Genomic DNA, 14,866 nt, shown 5'->3' with positions numbered 1-14,866 from the left:
TCCCCTAACATCGCGTGCACCGTATTATACGCGCTTGCTCGAGCAAGATTTCCTGCGTCGGAAGATGATCGATTCGCCGTGCAACGAGCCGTATTATAAAAATTTCGCTCTTGTCTACCTATAAGGATGCAGGTTCTTAGGCATTTATGGGCTGATAGGATATCGATGGAGCCCATTAGCGGGACGATGCCCGATCGAATGGTGCAGGATTGAATGGCAAGCAACGGCGGGCCGGGTCGATACAGCCGAAGCGAAGGTAGGCTGCATAAATCACTTTCGCCGGGGGAAGAATTGAATCCCGGACGTGGGACCGTTTAAAGAAGCCATGAAAGGGGGTGGAGAAGTAAACGAATTGCAGGGGTGGGTCGGCGTTAGGTCGGTGTCACCCCGTTGCAACAGGTTTCAGCATTCGGTGCAGCCTGTTGTAGGTAGGTCCAGGATTCTATTGTGCTGCCGGCTAAGCGTCGCACGGAAGCGTAATCACGTTCCCTCGACCCCGACAACCGAAGCGTTTGGATTCGCGGAACTGGATCTCACTATACAGGCTGCATCATTCTACCAGAGCCGTAACTTCGAGTCGATCGACCGTACAAAACATTCAGAAAAATTAAATAATTTATGCATCTCGTGGCAGATCGAGAGACATTGTTTGTTCAAATTGAACTATGTGCTTTTCGATAAATGCGTCTCCTATAAATTTGTTTTCAATCGAACGTCATCCGGTGCATTTCCGTGTCATGCGAATTATTGGATTTAGAATCAGGTTTGCATTGTGTGGGGATTTAATGGAGTGAATGATCAATTTTAATAATAGATTGCTGCGGATATGTTAATGAATGCCGGCGTAAACTAATGAATTGGTTCGCGTACACTTTTACAAAGATGCGCCACGTTGAACCGGAATAGGATCACTTCGATAAGTATTTCTGAGAGCATAATGCATCTTACCTGCAGTGAAAACGGTTTAAAAACTCCCATCGAAAATCTCGAATCGATGAATAAAAAATCCGTAGTGCGATTCAAAGTTCGAACAGCTTCGAGCAGTTCGAAAGTTCAAAGGGCGTCCTCTCCATCGATCCTGACTATGATTTTCAAGCGAATGGTCGAGCAAGAATCTGTAACCGATCGTGGTAAACTGTGTCGCACGAAATTATCGTCTTTGATTTTCCGTTCCTCCTTTTTCAGTCGTTTCATCGTTCGACCAACAATCGTGGAAATCGAGCGGAAATTACTTGTTCGCGAAAATGGAACGGTGTTGCCGGTTTGAGGGTTTTTACGAAATTTCAGCTGATTTCGAGGTAAAATCCAATAGCAGTACTTTTGAGAATTCATTCGGCCCGAGGACCAAATGAAATTCAACCGCGAGCGCGTGAAATATTTAAGCTCGGGGAAATCGCTTCATCCGACTGGCTCGAGCAACAAATGATCGATGCTGCGACGAGGTCGATCGAGGGCTCCCGTTGATATATTACGCCCTTAATATTTCCCTTCGCGGAACCATGAGAAATTGTTCCTGACTGAATACGTTACTGCAAGTGAAAATGCATTAATTCGCCGTGAACAGACTGCGGATCATTGCAAATTCTTTCGAAGATCGAAATAAATAAGATTTATGTTACGAAGGAAACGTGATTTACAAAAATAGAATTTAAAAACATGACCAGTGCGGTATTTGAAATTTATTGAAACTATACAGATGAACTCCGCGATTTTTCCGAGTTTAACGCGTTAAGTGCCAAAAATCAATCCCAGAGATTCTCACAAAATCAGTGTAATTTACTGTCTTAATCCTTCTGAATTCTAAACATCCTAATAAAATTCGGTTTATCTGGATATGTCACAATACAAATGAATTTCTAAACCCAAACATCACCAAACCAAAAATCACTGACAGTCATCCGTGACCGACGTTGCAGTTAACGTGTTAATTAAATAAAGTGCTTAAATTTCGAGGAACTATTATTATCGATGGCACGTGGAGTCTAAAGATGTAGATTCGATGGACCGCATAATACTAAGCTGCGATTAATACCATCAGCGTCGGCGGAGGAGGCAAGACAAATGGCAGAACGAAGGGATGAAGAATCAGTAACAAACGCGTTCAATCAGTGGCATGTTTATGGGGTACTTTCGCGATCGTAGTCAGGCTGTTAGCATCAAAATCCGATACGATTATTAATGGGGGAACACCATTAACGTTAATACCTGAACGGTGCGGCACGCTACGGCGAGTTTACCATGGAACGTAAATCCCATAATGGTACGCGGCTGGTATCTTGATCGGAACGAGGGTTCGTTGATCGCGTTCAAAAGCTCCGGCGCAGTAAAAGTTTTATCGCCGAAGGCGGAACATTGTCCACCAGAAAATCGTTCGGATAGTTACCCCGGGATTCATAAATGCCAGACCGCCAGCGCGCGCTCTGGGAAATCTATCGTTGTCGTTTTAATCGATCCGCGTCCAAGGAAACACCGAATTTCCGAAAACCTATTCAATCTGCGCCCCCTGAGGGCTCCGCCGTTCGAATCGCTTTTAGAACTTCGATTGCGATCGCGGCGGCCGGCAATAAATCGCAGCGGCCCTTAGAAGCACGATTTTCTGATTATTGGAGAGGTGGGACTTAAAAAAGGGACATTAGGAGAATTTAAGGATATCACTATTTTCGACTTTTCGCGGTGATTAAAACAGAAAGCACATTTAACTTCGACATTTTGGACCGTTTTTAATCTGCGTAAAGTTGTAATAGCGACTAGCACAGAGAGCCCGGGAATATCAATTACCCGGTACAGCCTTAACAAGTTTTCCCATAGCTGCAGGGACTAAAATATTTCCCATCACCAAGTGGTCGTAGAACAGAAGATTTCGGGCCGTTTCGCAGTCGACGTACCCGGTTTTATGTCACCTCGGTCGGCAACGGCAGCGAAGTGCTTCGACCCTAAGCTTCATCGTCAAAATCTCACCCTCTGCCATTCTCTGCCGTCCTTGTCCACCCTCCCCCACCCCCATCGCTATGGCGTAACGGTTTCCCCGTGCTTTTCCCTCGGCGAGAGGAAAACGTTATTGTACCCGACGACGACCACGGTGCTCGAATAAAATCCGTCGCCATTACGAAATCGGCTACGCTCGCAAACGCTTCCACGCGTTGTGTAATTGCCTAGGGTCTTCCATGCCCGATACATCGTTCCCTTCCGATGGAAACGCACGGTCACTCGTTTCGAGCGTGAATTATACCGTGACCGGAAACCTACGGCATTTCCTGCGAGGTGCCATTATCCGGCCAACCATTTTGTGGATACGTAGAGATCATCCCGACGTCGGTTTGTAACCATTTCCCTCGAGTGTAGTTTGTTTCTGCCGGTTATTAAAATAATTCGGAACTCTTAATTCCTGATTCACAGCGATTTGCAGTGATGAGCACACTCGACCAGAAAATCCGGTGTTTTGTTTTGCCCCCGGGGGAAAAAAAACAAACGATCGAAGAGTTTCAGTGGATCGCATTAAAAACGGGAATTTATCGCGTAGCTTGGCTCGATTGAATAACCGGCCCGCGAGGTTCCCGAATCTATGTATTCCGTGTCCCGAGCCACTTGTCTAGTATCCGATAGGAGGAAGAAAGATTAATAGGTTCCCGCGAAAAACCGTGGAAGCTCTTTTAAAAAATTACGGTTCATTTCATTATTTATTGGCCCCGGCCGCGGCGCGGCGTCTGTTTTTACTGTTATCAGCGGCGCCGTTTTCTGCCGCGGTAAATCAATAGACCGCATGCCGATCGAAAACCACGATGCGTTATTGGAGGATCGCGTGTCTCTGCACGCGAGCGAATTTTCCCTGTATTTCTCTTTACGCGCGGATCTAATCAGATTAATAAATATAGAACCGCAACGATCGCTGAGTTGACAAAATTTCGAAATTTTCTTGAACAGCGAAACGGTTAATTACCGCAGTGAGCACAGAAAGTAATGCAACAGCGTTTTTAAATTCTTCGAATGGTTTTACAATTTTGCACTCGCTTCACATGCTTCTCATCGGTGCTCGTCAGTGCTGCGCCCTTATGCTGTTTCTCTTTGTGTATACATATTCGTGTTATTATAATTTAATGGAATTTAGAGCTACTGCAGTCCAACATTAGTTTCAGTTTCTGGGTCAGGCATTAAACAGCCCCTGGCTATAGCCCTTGTGCAAGATTCTAGGCGAGGGTTGCCCAGTTTAATCGCGGATTGAGTTGGAAGTTATCTTGAAAAAGAGAAACATTTGCGGTATTACTGTTTGATATTAATTAACTTCTGCCGTAGGTTTTAATAGCGCCTTTACATTGAAGTACGGCGTACCCAAAGTAGCCGCCATTGAACATAACACAATTACTCAGAAATGCTTTAGTGCTGGTGATTTCGTGTCCACTAAAATTCGCATTGCGCTTCTATCACTCTGGCATCGTACAATGCGCTATGATGGTTGTTCAGTTTAAATTTCACGGCGAGAAGGTTAATTCCGTATCAGAAATTAGGTTCGATCCAGAAGTCGGTTCAAATGCGGACGTGTCCTATATCTGTAACACTTCCATCCAACATTTCTGAAATAACAATAGAAGCGAGAAGGGAATTGAGAGCATTTTAGCGGTCGGGAAGCTCTCAAAGGATCGACCCCGAGGAAACGTCGGTGGTTGCATCCTCCTCGTGCATCCCCTTTAACATCGCCGAGAGAAGGTGCTCGCCGTCGTCCATTTTATGCGCGTCCACGCGTAAAAACTTTCCCGAAGAATCTCGAGCATCCTCGACGCGATGACGAGCGGTGATTCTCCGCGAGACTCGGCTTTTTGCCAATCGGAATCGCGGCAGCGACGTTTCGTTTCTGTCCTTTTTTCTTCCCCCGCCGCTGTTGTTCCGCGTGACGCATCGGGAAACGCGTGCACTCCGCCCCGTTTCCGTTTCATTGTTTTCGACGATATTTTCGTCCGCGGAACGAATCGGACCAAGGCGAGAGAACATTGATACTCCCGAAGGCGAGCATCCTGCGGCTCCCATAAACATTCGTTGTCTGCTGGTCGTTCCCCGGTAAAAATATCTGCTCATTTGCCTCGACGTGCTCGTAGTTCTTTTAAGGCCGCCATCATTCGATTCGCTGACAGCTCTCGTGATTGCAGGCCGGTTGTCGAGTGGGCAGTCGAAGTTTCATGCCGTGTGAAAACATGTCCGAGTGATAAATTCATTAAATGCTTGTGGCAAAATAAAAATGTTCCAACAGGCAGCAGATTTCCTTTCTTAATAATTTTAACGAGCCGAGAGCGACATGTCGAGACCATTAAAGCCTCTTAATCTTTTTACACTCGTTTTCGTTATGAACGCATAAAATCCTGGTTATAACTTTATGGTCATAAATTCTCCCAACTTTGCGTCACATGTCACCGCTTTACGTGGCCACGCGCACAAAGTTAATTTCCAAGCGCGTTTAATTTTGTTTTATTTTGGTTTTAACGATATCAAGCGTGGGCGGCGAAGGGCAAGCCTCGTTTACATCGGTCGAGTTTGGGGTTCTCAAGCTGTCCGAGGAAAAATGCACCTGTTGCGACGCAGGTAGTTGAAAGCTGGAACGATCGTGAGCAGACTGAAGATCCTTATGCATTGGACCGTTTCTAAAATTACACAATTTACAAAATTCGATACGGGGCTTGTTTCAATCGAATTTAATAATATTTCTATTTCATTTTTGCTGTCGAAAGTCTTACAGCGAATACTGGGTCGTGGACATTCGCCGGCAACGCTTGCATTAGCCATGCATCTATTATTAGCCAGTCGGCGTGCAGAAATAGAAAAATTCGCAACAATTTTCTACGGGTGCGTATTCTTTCCGATCCGCACTACCACCAACAGAGACACGAACATCCACGCTTAGGTGCCGCGTGAAGACACACAGGCAACGTATAAGCATCGCATGGTAAATATTTGGACGAACGAATCATCTGCTAATACTGAGGTTATATTTATTGTAGCTGTACAAACCGCAAACAAACACGCGTTAAAATAAAACTACGCGAGATTCCCTCGGAGAAAAAGTTCTTCGTGTTAAGGTCGGAAACTTTTCAGACCACCCTCGTACTTTAAAATCGAAACTCGAGCCGACGATGAACGATCCGATTTCACTATAGTCGAACGAGCCGAAATTCACTAGAAATTCTAGAGAATCGCGGAAGAGTATTCGAACCGAAGTCAAGTGTTTCAACAGAACGAGTATCACGTTGCTCAAGTGGCTTCACGTTACATCAAATCAAGCGACTCGAAGCCAAGTAAATTGGGTAATGCTGAACGAGGCTTTTCGCCGGCGGCGAGGTCCGTGGCGATTCTTAAGACGGTCTTCGAGGGGGAGCTGGAATATCGTACACCGCAGTAACGCGAAACAATCACGTCTACGTGGCTTGTTTCACGGGGAATTTAGCCGTCGGCCCGTGGAAATCGTAGCCCGCCTCTTTTCCGGGGCGTTTCGGGCCTCGGCCACGTTGAATTTCGTTTCACGTTCAATTTGTATCAGCTGCCTCTCTCTCTCTCCGGTCCCTCTTCCTCCCCAATCCTTTCTCCCTCCATCGGTAATATTTTTTATTTTTCCTGCGCGCCCTCTTTGCATTACAATCTTCCCATGTTCCCCGATTTTTCTTTTTCTTTTCTGCTCCGTTGGCACACTCCTTTCTCCTTCTTATTTCTTTCCATCCACCCATCCAAATCTATCTTCTTTATTTTCACTCGACTCCGCCCTCTTCTCTTTGCGTTTCACTTTTTGCGTTCTCTTTATTGCGTTCACCTTCGATGTCTTCCTTTTCCTCCTTTTATAAATACACCAAGAAAATAAGGACGACCGTGAAAGTTTAGCATTGTCAATTGTTAATACCGACACACGGTCAAATGATCGGCTCTCCGATTTGCTCTTTTGCAACGGTCGAAGTACTGAAAATGTTTTCCTGCGAAACGATTGAATAAACTTCTTTCATCAAACTTATATTGTACGAGATTGCAGATTTTATTCGTTTACGACAGAAACAGGAGAAATATCATGTTTTCAACTTACTAAGACGAAAGAAAAGTATAATTGGAAAATATTTCATGAAATTTCTTCGTGACTACCGTTGTTTGCCATCGATGTAGACAATCTTTGTCTTGCACAAAGATCCGCAGTCTAATTGTAATAAAAATCTTTGAAATTCTAAAAAAGTTTCAAGTCTTTTCATTTTTATATGTTCACTCATCAGACATTTTTAACGGTTAAGTTCAGTGTTAAGTACCGCTGCTTGTTCAATTCATTCTAATAAACTGGCTCGACTGACACATTCTTCTATTGACAATCAGCCACTCTAATTCCCATTCACGTTTGTTTCACGGTCGCTCGAGCCACGAAAGAAAGACAGAGGGGAAACGATGTTGCAGAGGGAAAATACAGGTTGTATCGAGGTAATGAGCGGCGACGGGTCCTCGGGACAAATTAGGCTTTTAAGTTAATGGAATATCGGTGATCTAGCCGTGGTATATTTAGCGAGTCGGTCCGTGAGAATTCGCGAGGCTGTGTGCGGATACGAAGAGTGACAGTCCACTGTATACCACCAGCAGGTTTTCGGGCGCTTGATTTTGCTCGAGGATGAGAGGAGATTGGAAATTCCGTTCTGTCGCGTTTCCGTTTCAATGCCGCGTCCCCGAATGAAAGGCATACCATCGAACATTGAGTTCTATTTCCTGCCCGACGAGTAAACTGAGACACCACGCTTCTCTATCCGCGTTTTTCGAACTTTTTCCCCCCCATTTTGCGATTTTCGGCTCGCTTTTGTCTCGGATCCGGGCAATTTTTAATTCGAACCCCCTTGATCAATGGGAAATCCCCTTGATCTTGGGAAACATACCTTTCTATATTTTTTTCTGATTTTTTCTCCCGCAATTATAGAGATTATAAAATCTTTTTTTAAATGGTGAATATATCCAGTATCCAATTTTATCATTACAAAGTCTTACAAAAGTGGCAGTTTCCATAAACATTTACAGTCCGGTAATAACAGAGACGATTACCGGTGATACGAGGGTCGAAAACCATTGATATCTTTGAAGTGCTGCAATTTTTATTGGCATTACCGCACGTATCTCTGGAACTATCCACAAAGTGCCGATAAAAAAATCTGTATTTGCATAATGAGCCGCAGTTTAGCAGCACTACACTGCAGTGTACCTTTCTTCCTTGTTTTTCTTTTTCGCGACCGTGTTCACCGAGCTGCGGATTTTTAAGCGACTACCCAATTTCGTGCATTATTTTATAAAACACCGGAGTAAGGGAAACATTTACTTCGCCGACCGGAGAATTCCTTGCGGTAAAACCGAAGTGGAAACATTTTTAAGTAGAGCAAATTTATGACACCACAGCGATTTTTATCTAAGAAAGAAAACCAGACCTTTCCGAAAATTACCAAAATTTCCGTTCCTGAAAGAATGTTACCAGCACACTGAGAATATTCTGAGCTTGTATTAACCTTCGCCGAATATCGCATTCCACATTTTACGAGCGGAAAACCCATAAAAATTCACATTCTGATTATCGTAGACGATCGAACACTATCGAGAAACATGCCTCCGTTCAACGTGGCTTCTATCACGCAGCCAAAGGCAACGCAACTGCTCGATATCATTAGGATCGTTCAAACATAAACGAAACATCGGCTCGCACGATCGGAGGCGCGGAGAACGGTAAAACGAGACTCGCCGGCAAAACGTGACACACCTCTGAATAGTTTTCCAATTTCGAAATCGGAATCTCTTTTTCGAGCTTTGTCGAGGTTGTTCCGACAACAACAGGAGAAACAGAACAAACGGAAAACAATTTAATCGAACGTAGTATTTGTTACAAAAGGGGGGCGCCAAAGCTGTTTCTCTTCATATGAAAATTTGTGGAGTAAATCCTGTTGTATATGTTGATCGTTTTAAATTGAACTATTTACGGTATATATATCATCGGTACGGATAGTCGAGGTTCTACTGGATCGTGAATGAAACCAGCATATGCGATTCAAATTGTATCCCGTTTGGCCAGAGAAGTGTCACAAATACGTCGATAAACATTTCGTAAAGAGATAATTAAAAATGCAACTTGTGCGGCTCTCCCTCGTACGAACTGACTTGTAAAAATTGGAAATTTGATTTTACGCTTTGAAATCTCCTACATTGAACGCGTCGTGGGGAACACGAGGGACGATTAGGGGATCGTTGGTAAAGAGAAATCGTCTCTGTATTAAATACGGTGGCTTCACAAGAAGAAATCCCCCGCGGGGTCTCAGGAACAATTTAATACAGGTTCCCCAGACGCGGCACAGACTGTCTAAGCCCCTGCCGTAAAATTAACCACTTCTGGATCCTACTTGAGCCACGGGGAGCGGGCCTGGAAATCGTTGACCTTGACACTTTCCGCTTTGTCGCGATGAAATTATGGCGCCGGGGCTTGGGAAAGGAGCCGTAGGCCGCGGGAAATATAGTTCCCGCGTTACCTCTGGTGACTCCTAATCGCTTTCCGAGGCAAGGAACCGAAACGGGACGGGACGTTCCTCGGAACGAAGTTAAATCCCGTCGAAATGAATTATTCACACTTCGTTTCCGAAGACGAAGAAGTTCTACGTGGACGGAGGGGCCAGACACCCGGCGCGACATTACGTTACCGTTCCACGAACCGATTACGCTTGCGGAATCGAAAGGGAAACTGATTCCGACGTACATTGTCTCCACCCCCCAGGGAATTCGATTTTAGTCAAGGTTATCGTTTTATTCCCTGGCCGAAATTAATCTCTTTTGTCTACGTTCACCGTTCTTGCTGACCCTACATATATCAATACTTATTTTAAATATCCTGATTTTTCGGAATGAAATATGAGACGTAGTAAAAGAAATAGTAGACGTATAGATTTTTATGGTCAAGTTTTAAGGAACAAAATAAAGAAAGTAATTTCTTCCGTACAGTATAGTACACCCAAAATTGCTGTCGATATTTCCTGGTTCAACGCGTTCGAACACCATTGCTCTTCGGTTATCTATGCAAAAAAGAGAAGTTTATGGTTGGTGGTGCGGCGAGCTCGCGGCAATGACCGATCATAAAATTCACAATTAATACCCCGATTACCCGATAACCGCTGAAACCAATCGCGACGGGAGAATTAACTGACGCCGCGATTTCATTGATTATGGCTCGCAGGCGGCGCTGTTCGATGACAAAAAAAAAAAAAGGAAAAAAAAGCACGCGCGCCACATGGAATTCCTTTCGGTTTGTTATCAATGAACACATGCTGCCCGGTAGGAAGAACGATTAACAGATTCCGTTTTTCGTTTCATCCAGCTGTTTTTGTTCCGATGAATGAATTCCTACAGATTATCTTCACGGGAAAGCAAGGTGCTATTTAACTTAAACGTCGACACTCAAGAATATGACCTTTTGATATTTCTACCTACACTTTGAAAGTTTCTAAAATCCTTCTGTCAGTACGATACTTTCCACATATCATTTGCCATTTCAAAAAGTGTTCTTCCACTACTGATATTATTTTGGACTAATTTTCGCAAAATGCTGAAGGGACCCATGCTCAAATAATTTAATTAACCGTATTTACAATGGCTAGACACTCTGTGGCATCGTCGATCGTGATTAATAATTGAAAAGATCGCGTGCGTCCCAGAAAATTGATCCTCGATGAAGCGGTTCAGTTTCTCGAATAAATGGAATAGGTCCGCGTGTGGTCAGACGTCGCGAGGCATCCACGCAGGAAGCGGCTCAGAATCACGAATTTTGACCATTCTTTGCAAAAAGTGGATCTCGACGTCATTCACTGATGATGACTTCGCCTGCAATTAGCTGTCAAACGATGGTAAAATAAAAAGTAAGGAGAATTGTTCATTGTTTCGGCAGTTATCGGAACACGGAACGTTTTTCACGAGAAAGAATTCGGTTCGGACGATGCTCAAAGAACCGGGAACCTCAAGCAGGGTCAATAGACCACGCAGCCGGGTAGATCGTTCGAGGGGCAAGTTCAATCTCGTCGAAGTTGCACGGGGACAAAAATTCGCAGTCTGACCTTCGACGTGGAATCAACGGAAGAGAAATGTTCAGTTATCGGAGAGAAGTTGCATCAGTTACAAGAAGTCGTTTCGAAGAACTCGTTCCCGAAGACCGGCGGGTAAACGGAAAGGATAGTTAATCTGGAGGAACGTGGTTACCGTTGTGCCGGTATCGCGATATGAACGGGGCCGGGCTGATCGATACATAATCGAACCGCAGAAGTTGAGGCATCGTAAATCAGGGGGAGAATCTCCTCGAACGGGTAAGACGGGGTTCGTTCAGGGGTCGTTCGGGAAACGTGTTACGTGGCCGGTGTTTCGGCGAAACGACCCACAGCCCCGCACGCCGAGCAACTTTGATTAGTTCGTCCAGGTAAATGGAGTCGCGGCCAACGGAATAGCTTCCCGGATAGAAGCATCGCGCCGGGGCGGAATTTGATTCGGGTCTGACACTCGGAACGTTGACCGAGGCTGACGGGACCCGTCACGTTCCCGTCGCGTCGTTCCGAAAGAAAACGAGCCAAAATTTGCCGGGGATTCCGGCAACTCCCGAATACATTATTTCGAGGCGCCGCGGGACGCGAGGAAAGAATTTATAGGAGCCGGGCGGTAGCCTAGATCAGTGCTCCCCGATGTTTGGAATATTGCCGAGCAGGCTAGAGGAAGTCGATACGTCTTCCTTGTCGGGTGCTCGAGATAAACGGCGCCTCGTGTATTTGCATCGGAACGATCGGCAATATTTATTTCGACCTCGCCTCCCGGCCCATCCCGACGAGAGAGACCGCGTGGTAAACATCCACTCTATCGGGCTGGTACTTCGACGGCTTCGCGAGAACCGTGCCAACGACGATCTGAACGACACCGCTCCCAACGGCCCGGCCTGGCGAAAGCCTGTTAACGCGACCGCGTTATAGTCGCGACTCTCACCGCATGCATACTTGCGAGACCATCTGAATTTTTTAGAAACACACTTCTCTGTCTGTGACCTTGAATGACCTTGGAATAATTATTGTCACTGAATTCCTAATGAAAGGGACTATCATTGTAGGTGTTTAAAAAAAGGGTGGTTCCATTTTAAAAAGTGAAGGTCACCTTGATATCTCTAAAAAGAATGACATAAAAACAAAATTGTTTTTGGCATCGTGTCAGCCCCATTGTACCATTCAACTTTGTCCTTACCATATTTTACGTATCTTTAGAAACAACAAAGATATTTGAGGTGCAAACGTTAGGCGACTCACCCTGTATATATAAATGCGATTTGTACGATAGGCCACAAAATTAAATACTGGAATTGAACGAAGCCAAGATAGAATTTTTCTCCGACAGAAGAATTAATTTCTAGTCACAATAGAACCACGCAAACCGAATTTCATTAAAGTTTGCAAGGCCAAATAAAGTTAGTGAGAAACTTCAACTCTGCGGCACGGTGCCTCGTTAACCGAATTACATTGTATCGTTGAGATTTTTCTCGTCCATTTGCTTACTGCTTCACGTTCGCCGTAAAATAAGTTAAATCCGAAGTCAGTCCCTTCATTGGTGTTTCCCACGTGGTAATTAATGTTCGAGGTACGTGCGAACGAGCCCGGATCGATGATCCACAGGTCGCAACACCTGGTAAAAGTCTTATCGAGAATTTTATACGGGCGCGCGTTCGCGTCGAGAGTTTTACGAGCGGGCGTTATCTATCCCACGCATCGATTTGTTAGGAATGCGCATGGGCGTATATCGGGAACGAGAATTTTGAATACCTTACCGAATGGTCCGCGCGTACGAGCGCGTAAATATTTCAACCGGAGTCCGTGATCTCTGATGAACCTGCTGGCTCGCCGGTAAATATTAATCGAATATTTGAGCAGCCCAGCATGTGTGGCGCACCTGCATTATGCAGGACGAATAAGTGTTCACTATCTGTTACGCGACTCGTGTCTTCTTCCGGAAACGCGAGACCTCGCAGACATAAGAGAACGCGTTTCTGGCTCAGGTGTGCCGGAAGCCATCGCGCTCCGGGGCACCCTGCAAATCCTTGCGGCTTCGCTTCAATTCGCTACGGATTATTCGATCCTGACAATCGGGGTCTAGGATTAACGCTAACTGATTAATCAACGCGGCTGAAATTGTTCGGGACTTTCCGGGAAATCGTCCAAGTCGTTCTACCAGCGATTTGAGCCCTTAAACGCTGTAGCTCGATACGATAGAACTCGTTTATGTATTTAATCAGTGGGCAAATTGCAGTAGAATATTAATTTATTCGTTAAATTCTCATTCCTGGTAAGCTCTAACAAAGTCTATAATATCTAAGGATATTGTAGCCTAACAGTCTTTACAAATTCGTAAAAATAAGAGATACTCAACGCAGAGCAACATTGCGTACCTTCAGCAATCTTGTTCTTTAAGTACCGAATTACTTTGTCTTTGTGCAGACGTTGCAGCCGTTTGAAACGTTCGGAACAGCAATTTTGAAGAAGTTGAAACGGAACGCAATTTTCTTTTCCGCGTTGATGGATTGAAAGGAACGGGGAGAAAATGAAAATTAAAATACAAGACGCGGAAGAATTTAGCTCAGCTGGGAAATACGACTTCGAAGCCGAACCCTGAAGACGCCAACGTTTCACGGGTCACCGCACAACAAACTAGATCGAGATCGATCCATAAACGCGTATCGTATCTTCCTCGTCGCCAACTGAATTAATTCACGCAACAACTTGCAGCATCCAATATTCGCCGCAACAAGATTGTCGGCACAGCGCGCAGAAGATCTCTCACAAAGCGCCGGACGTTCGATCGACCGTAAGACGCTAATAACCGTTAAACGCATTATTCCGGGTGCGCGTCAATTTGCCCGAAGCGAGCCAGTTCTGATCAAGCAAGTTCCGCGGCAAATATTAACCTGTGTGTACACCTGTGTCGGTGCACCTAACTCGAGCCTAACATTCGTCTCGCTGGGTGGCCAGCGGAGACAGAGTGAAACAGAGTGTAGCATAAGCGTTGACCGTAGCTCTCGGTTGCGTCTTGGCGGAGAGTGTTAGCTTAATGAAATATTCGTCTCGTTCAGAGTGAATCAGAGTGAAGCATAGCGGAGCAGAAGCGTTGACCCTACCTCTCAGGTATATCGTCAGGTGGTGTCGCGTCGCCAGGTGCGCCTTGTGGGAGGATAGTACGCGATCGTAGCTGCCGCAGGTGGAACGGGTATTGCGGTGGTGTAGAAAGGAGGGGGGATGGTCGGGGGAACGAGACAGATAGAGAAGCAAAGGGGTTAGGAGGAGGGTAACCCGGCACGGTTGCAGCATAAAATACGCCGAACGCTCCGGTGGGGGTGTGCAGGTGATAGAGAAGGTCGGAAGGTTACGAGAGCGCAGACGCCGACCGAAAGCATCGAGGATAGCACCCGGCACGGCACCGAAGTACCGGACAGAGCTAGCTCGTCCGCAACGCAGCGCTCGTCAGGAACCCGGATCGAAAAACCCCGAAGAGAACCGCCGCGCCACGTCGATCTCTATACTGTATCACGGTTCCCCTGCGATCCACGCGTTGTCCCGGCCGCCTCTCTCGATCCCCCGTGTACGCCGAGTCACTCATCGATCCCAGCCGAATCGATCAGCGGAGAAACCAACCCGGCGCAACACCGCGAGTTACCGGCGGATTCGAAGAGCCACTCGTACCTTTCCCGCGCTACGTGCACCGACTCTACACCTGTTAACCGGGAGCCGACGCACTTCTTCTTCTTCCGCTTCTGCCTCTTTCTCTTCTTCTTCTTCTTCGTCCACGGGGATCTCAGGTAAGCTCTCGGCGACAACGGACTGCCACACGC

At 45.8% G+C, this 14,866-nt stretch overlaps 1 protein-coding gene and 1 long non-coding RNA gene across 2 annotated transcripts in view; one reads left to right on the top strand and one right to left on the bottom strand.

Moving 5' to 3' along the window:
• Nucleotides 1-6,913: 6,913 nt before the first annotated feature.
• LOC143359522 (uncharacterized) overlaps nucleotides 6,914-14,866 on the bottom strand; it is a 54,164-nt gene continuing 46,211 nt past the window's right edge. The window contains exon 3 of the long non-coding RNA XR_013083127.1: nucleotides 6,914-6,944. This is a non-coding gene — a long non-coding RNA (uncharacterized LOC143359522). The remainder of the gene's footprint in view (nucleotides 6,945-14,866) is intronic.
• LOC143359521 (ras-related protein Rap-1) overlaps nucleotides 14,431-14,866 on the top strand; it is a 50,080-nt gene continuing 49,644 nt past the window's right edge. The window contains exon 1 of the mRNA XM_076797495.1: nucleotides 14,431-14,833. The gene's annotated coding sequence lies outside the window, so the exon portion shown is untranslated. The remainder of the gene's footprint in view (nucleotides 14,834-14,866) is intronic.

The sequence above is a fragment of the Halictus rubicundus genome, chromosome 12, assembly GCF_050948215.1.
Source record: "Halictus rubicundus isolate RS-2024b chromosome 12, iyHalRubi1_principal, whole genome shotgun sequence".
NCBI lineage: Eukaryota > Metazoa > Arthropoda > Insecta > Hymenoptera > Halictidae > Halictus > Halictus rubicundus.
Note: the sequence above shows the minus strand (reverse complement) of the source record. Positions and strands in the feature narration are given on the sequence as shown.